This window comes from Phascolarctos cinereus, unplaced genomic scaffold (genome assembly GCF_003287225.1).
Source record: "Phascolarctos cinereus isolate Bilbo 61053 unplaced genomic scaffold, phaCin_HiC Scaffold_726;HRSCAF=1367, whole genome shotgun sequence".
Classification (NCBI taxonomy): domain Eukaryota; kingdom Metazoa; phylum Chordata; class Mammalia; order Diprotodontia; family Phascolarctidae; genus Phascolarctos; species Phascolarctos cinereus.
Window position 1 is genome coordinate 23,521,659 of NW_027556098.1, and position 7,125 is coordinate 23,528,783.

The window sequence follows — 7,125 nt, forward strand, 5'->3', positions numbered from 1 at the left end:
GTAGGGAGGAAGAAAAAAAAAGGAAAAACAAGTTACATGATAACTTTATTACATATTTAAAAGGAATAGCAAGTTGTACATAATAGATTTGTAGTTTCATGTGCAATCATCTTTTTTTTATTCTACCATGTTATGAAAATGCTTGCCTTATTTCATAAATTAAAAATAAAATAAAATAAATTTCAAATGTGAGGTCCAATGTACATTTAAGAAGCAAAAAGTATAGTGTAGTGGATGGAGTGCTGGTACCCCTAGGGTTCAAATCTCACCTCAGGTACATATTAGCTGAGTTATCTGTTGTGAAGATTTCTATTGTTATACTATACTCCAGGCAATTATAAAAGTTATGCGGAAGGCAACAACCTGCAGTGATAAGAAAGTTTCTCAGGAGCTGCCTGTGCCATCGTTCCCTAAATTCTTGTGAAATGATACTCTCAATGTCAACTCTATACATAAATGTAATTTTAAAAATGCAAGCAAGTATAAATTTAGAATAATAAATTGGTTGCTGCGTATTGTACATGGGAGGCAGTATAAAACAACTTCCTTTTTCTTCTTTAAGGATACCAAGTTCACTTATAAATAATTTCAGCAAATGAAGAGCAAAAATCTCAAACATAACAAAAGAGCTAACTGGATCCCAGAAACTGAAGAAACTACACAAAATTATTATAAAATAATTTATATAAACTCAGTGAAATGGAGAATGGAATTAAGTATATGGAAAATTCAGGTGAAATTCCACTATTTGGAGGGAAAAGACATATATATATATATATATATATATATATATATATATATCTGAATTACCCTCATTTGTCAAATAATTCACCAGTTTGCCCTTAGACTTTGCTTTATTAGACATGGTCTAAATAAATCCATTTACCCTTGTGCTTCATGAATGTATAAAGTACTGTGTGATCTAAGTTTCAGATTTGTTCCAAAGCAATTTGTCAGAGCCATAACAGATTTTAGAGATCATTTGTCCCAACTTCATCATTTCCAGATGTGTAAACTGAGGCACAGAGAAAGGAAGTGTCTTGTGTCTTTTGATTTAATTCATTAATAAGCATATGTATTATGTGATTGGCACTGAGCTAGGTACTAGAGATACAAAGAAAAAAAAATCAAATAGTCCCTACTCTTAGGAAAATATTAGCAGAGACAAAATGTATCACACACACATATATGTATATGTATTTTAAATAGTGTGTATGTGTATATATCTATACATACTGGGTTAGAATATATATCATACATTGATATATATATATATATATATGCACATAGTACGTATATATCTCTGTGTCTACAATATATGTATTCTACATATGCATACATATGCACATAAATATTGGGTTAAAATACATATTATATGTTATTCCATATATATAACTCTACATAGAGAACATATATAATATAATATATTATATAGCATATAGACTATATAATATATAGAATAATATGTTATGGAATATATATATATATATATATTCTAATCTAGTTCCAAAAAAATATGATCCACCTTTAACAGTGCACTGTTGTAAGTTTCATTAAGGTAAATTGCGAAAAATATTAACAAAAGCATCTCAAGGAGCATGAAATACAAAGAAGAGTTTGGTGCCCAGAGGTGATGATCCAGATGATTTAGAACTTCAAGATGATATCTTGAATCTTATTAAATTCAGAACAATTCTAGCACCTTGAGTACCAAGTAAGCTTTACTATAATGTAAATGTATTTTTTCATATTCAAATTGAACTGCAGGAATGAGCAATTTTATGACGAATTTAGTTAAGCACAGTTAGACCAATGAAAGTAAGCCATCTAAATTTACTGGGAAATTGTTGAGTTTATCCCAGAATTATCCAACAGCTGGTTAGACACAATTGGTGTCTACTGTTTTTATATTATCATCTTATCTTATAGATCAAGTTTGCCATGTATATAAGCAAGAAAGAACTAAGTGTTGGCTGATATTAACAGCAGAAATCCAATAGAGAAATGGGGTAGGTTCCTGAATGAGACTGGAAGATGAAAAGTAATTCTAAATTCATTATTGGAGTTTCAAAGTTGTTATTTTTCACTTTGATTCTGTTATGAAGATAGGCTGTTCAAGGCTAGAACACTGGACCAGGAGCCAGGAAGACCTAAGTTCAAATTCAGCCTCAGACCATAGCCCTTTGGACAAGTCACTTAATCTCTATCTGCCTGTCTCCTGAAATTTAAAATGGGCATAATAATAGTGCCTACCTCTGGCGTTGCTGTGAGGATAAAATGAGATATTTATAAAGTGCCTTGCAAACTTTGAAGTATTATATAATTGCTAGCTATTGTTATGATGAGGAGGGTGAGGATGTAGATAAGGATGATGATGATGGTTCATTTAACTTCCACATGTCTCTTTATGCAAAGAATTTGATTGAGCTGAGGACTGACAGAATATGTGCGTGATAATGACCAACTGGAACAAATTGAAGCCTTATTATAAAGATTTTAGCATTTATTCAATTCAGTTGATCTCCTGTAATAAAAATGCAATTTGATGAAAACTCAATCATGGTAATTAGGAGATTCCCTCTTATGTCTCATACCAATTTCATCACTTTTCAGATTTACCTTGTTTGATGGCTTTACTGCTCTGAGCACCACTGTGGGTCTCTGATTCACTCTGTAAACAAATTGATATTTAATCAGTCAGCACTGGAGGCTTAGTTTTCCTTGCTAGAGTGCAGCTGAAGAATATCAACTTTTGATGGGAAACAAAGGTGATGCAAATTAAGCATCATCTGTAGCTTCCTTTTACCTCCCATGAATTAATTACCGTAGATTTGCAGTAGAGGTTCAGATTTAGATTCATTAGCTATAGCCATTGCAAAATATACACAGTAACTTAAGTCTCCTAAACATATAGTTAGTCAATTGGCTAATTCAAGATTTGTTTAGCACCCTCCATCATTAGGAGTCTTATTCAAAGTTATGGCCTGGAAATCATTTTGGTATCTCAAATTTGCTCAAATACTAAACTTTTATTCAGCCACTCTAAATAAGCTATATGACCCAAATGACAGCCTTCTTCCTGACTCTATTCCCAAACCAGTTTTCAGCAAATTTCTTTTTCCTTCCCTTCCTGCCTTTCCTTCCTTCCTCTTTCTTTTTTTCTCTCTCTCTTTCTTCCTTTTTTTCTCTTTCTTTCTCTCTTTCTCTCTTTTTCTCTCTTTCTTTCTCTCTTTCTCTCTTACACTCTTTCTCTCTTTCTCTTTCTCTCTTTCTCTCTTTCTCTCCTTCTTTCTTTCTTTCTTTCTTCCTTCCTTTCCTTCCTTCCTTCCTTAGTTCTTCTTCCCAAAATCTGATCATCATGGTACTTACTTTATGTGCAAACCAAAACAATATCTCCTTTCTTACCTTGCTAGTGCTAGAGGACAAAAAAACAAACAAACATATATGACTGGGGCCAGGGAAATTGGATAAGAATGCAATCAGTTCCTGGGCCTGCATTATTTGGTTTGTTAAACCTTTCCTATAATGATAAGCAAATAACTTTCTTTCTTCTTACAGTCCCAATTGGGAGTTCCTAAACAATTAGCCAAAATCTAATTGCCTCATGATTAGCTAGGAAATTTTGCTTCAGCTAGTCCTCAAGTAGAATGCTATACATTGCATTGGAAACTGTCCTGGTAAAATCCATATCATTTTCATTTGTAAAGATAGCTTAAAAAGGCAACATCAGTTATGCATGGTCAGGAGCACAAAAGTCATATAGTTTTCAGTTCTTAAATAAAGCATATATAAGATGATCAGAATGTAGAGACAGGATTTTCCTTCTACAGGCAGTGTTGTTTGCTTGTTGGTTTTTTTCTGATGTATTATTAAGTCCTCTCCACATAGTTGAAATGCAGGGAAGTCTGCCCTTTGGCAGGTCAAAAATTCTGTTAAGCCTTTCTCTACCGCAGATAGTAGGAATAATACTAATACTCATGCCAGTCCCCAATCAATGAACACCACCAATATTTTCAGCTTTTTTTTTGTTTTTACTACCTTAAAAGGTGCTACTCACAATATTTGCTATATACTGAACCTTCTTCTCTTTGACTTCCAAGTAGTGGAATTTTGGGCAAAAGGGTATAAAAACCTACTGACTTTTCATAATTTCATAATTTTAAATTCTATCCAGAAAGTATGAACTAATTCATAGCTCTACAAAACTTATATTAATGGGCCTGTCTTTTCCTAGCTGGTCCAACATTGACTACTGTTATCTTTTTTTTTTCCCTGTTGCCCATTTGAGGGGGTTAAGGTCAGACCTCAATACTGTTTTAATTTCAATTTCTCATATTATTAGTGTCTTGATACAATCTTTTATAAGGTTATTGATGGTTTTCAATTCTTTTGGGAAACTATATCCTTTGACTAATTTTTTTCCATTGGGAAAGGGTTTCATCTGTTTTGTCAACTCTCTGTACTTTGGATGTCAGATTTATTCCAGAATATTTGATGTCAAAAGTTTTCTTTTTTTCCCTGAACCATTTCTTTTCTTATTACAAAGACATTGAATTTGTTCAAGGAAAAGATTTTTTAAACTGAATTTGGTCTTTGAATTAACAAACATTGATTTTTCTCCCCATCCCACCTCCTCTCTCCTGGAAAAATGGAAAAGAAAAACAAAACCCTTGAAACAAATGTGGATAGTCCAATAAAATAAATCCCCACATTGGGCAGATGGTTAGCTTTTAACCTGCATCTGAAACCACATACAACAATAAGCAAATAGATGTACATCCTAAATACTAAAGTTCACAAGGCAAATAAATTAGAGAACAACAGAGAAACTTTTCATAGCTGCGGCTAAAGAGGATAGAGAGGGGAAGTCATAATCAAACAAGGGACAGAGAAATTTTTTTAAAAACTAAACATACTATTTTGATTATATCAAGTTTAAAAGTATCTTATATGTCTACCCATGTTCTCTTTCATCAGAGATACCTGTGAAGACTTATATGAAAAGCTTTTTAATTTGAAAAATATCTCCTTTAATTCTTTTCAAATTATGATGTGAACTTTAATAATTTAATATTCATTAATAATAATTTAATATTTAGATTTAATATTTAGATTGCATTTTGCTTATTGTTGTATACAGTGTCAGGTGCTAGTCAAAAGTTAACACACACCCAAATGCAGTTCAGTTTTTCCAGTAATTCATGTTGAATAGAATCCTTCCTCCAGAAGTTTTTGTTCTTGTATTTACTGAAAACTGAACTGCTGTATTTGATTGCTTAGGGGTCTTACTAATCTAGTCATTTCCAATGATATGCTCACAATTGACGTAATATGTTCAGATCTGGACAACACAGATTGGAAAAGACAATAAGCTAGAAAGTCTCCAGAGGAGGGCAAACTGAATTGTGAAGGATCTTGAGTCCATATGAAGATTGACTGAAGAAACTGCGGACATTCTGCCTGGATAAGAAAAAGCTCAGAGGTCATGATAACTATTTCCAAGTACTTGAAAGTGTGTCACGAGGAAGACAAAGTAGACTTGGTCTGATGGCAAATCTGGGAGCAAAGGATTGGAATAGCCCAAGAAAATTTAGGTTTGAGATCAAGGAAAAACTTCCTAATAATTTAAGCTATCTATAAGTGAAATCAGTCATTTCCAGAGGGAGTAGGTTCTCCCTCACTAGAGGTCCTGTGATTCTTAGAAGAAGGCTCTTGTGTATTCCTTTATTATGGACTTTCTCTGGTGCCTTTGGTAGTTACTTCTGTGTACTTCGTTTCCCCTGTCTGAAAAAATGGAGTCAGTAATATAACACCAGTCAGTATTCTTACTATAAGGAGAAAAAAGGAACTCCATTTCTTCACCTTGTAAAGGAAATCACATGGCTATAGCTAGGGACAAAAATTTCATCGCTGGATATGTGGGAATTTTGTGTGCTGAAGGAGGTAGGAGTGGGTCAGAGAATCAAAGCATTCAGGTCTGGAAAGGACCTTAGCAATCAGCTTAGAACCCCAATTCCATCATTTACAGAAGTCTAGACAGGTTAGGTGATTTGCCCAAGATCAATACAGGTAGTGAATAGCAGATCTGAGTCTTGAATCAGTTTTCTGACCTCAAGATGGGATTGAAGTTATGTGAGGTTAATTTATCCTTAAGATGTCTTGAGTTAGTATTCTCTTTTAGCCCTGCTATTGTAGCTGTCCTTGGTGTAATGCAAATAATCATTCTAATTATAATTGGCATAAGCCTGAAGTCCATGATCTAGCTAGAGGCAAACATTTTAATGTGATTCTAATTTGCTATGTTTTTTAAGATTAAAAACCTTTTATAAAGGGTTTTATTCTTTATTCACACTTCTTTCTCCTACTTCCTCAGTTCAACCCCCCCCCATCAAATGTTCATTCTGATCACCATGATAACACCCCAGTCACACAATGATCACTTTCTTGACACTGATATGCATTTCTCTGTTCAAAGATTCCCAGGACTCAAAGGACAGAAAACCAGATGGGCCTAGACTTTCCTAAGTAAGTGTACATACTGAAGAAGAAGCTTATGTTTCTCAGCTGCCTGCCACATCAAGCTCATTTCTGGCTCTACCCTACCTCCATTCCATAAAACCTTGAGTAAGATAACAGAGCAAGGGACACATAAAAATAAAATGGGCTTTTCATAGGGGCAGGTCTCTCATAGCTTAATTTTGATTTTTTTCCCTACTCTTCATGTATGTACCTGCTGAAGCATTCTATCTCCCTACCCTTATTAATGAAGTCACACATCTGGAGTTTGACCCTCTGCCAATTGCAAGCACTCCCTTCCCCCCTTTTAGCATCCAGACGGGGGCAATCCTTATACCTCTTTCCACTTATTGTCAATCACATCATCTTGGTCTCCAATGAAAAAAGAGGAACCGGTAACGTCGATAAAGCAACACTACTCACTACTGTACACTATAATTATAGACATAGCCAACACCGGACTGCGGAGGTTTCCCTGCTGCACAGTGTGAAGGAGGAGGGGGCGGGAGAAAGGGGAAAAAGAAAACAAGACACTGAAAGGCGGGAAGGGGTGCAGACCCTAAAAGAGAGAGACGAGAAGGGGGAGAGAGGGGGGTGATGAAGAAAGAA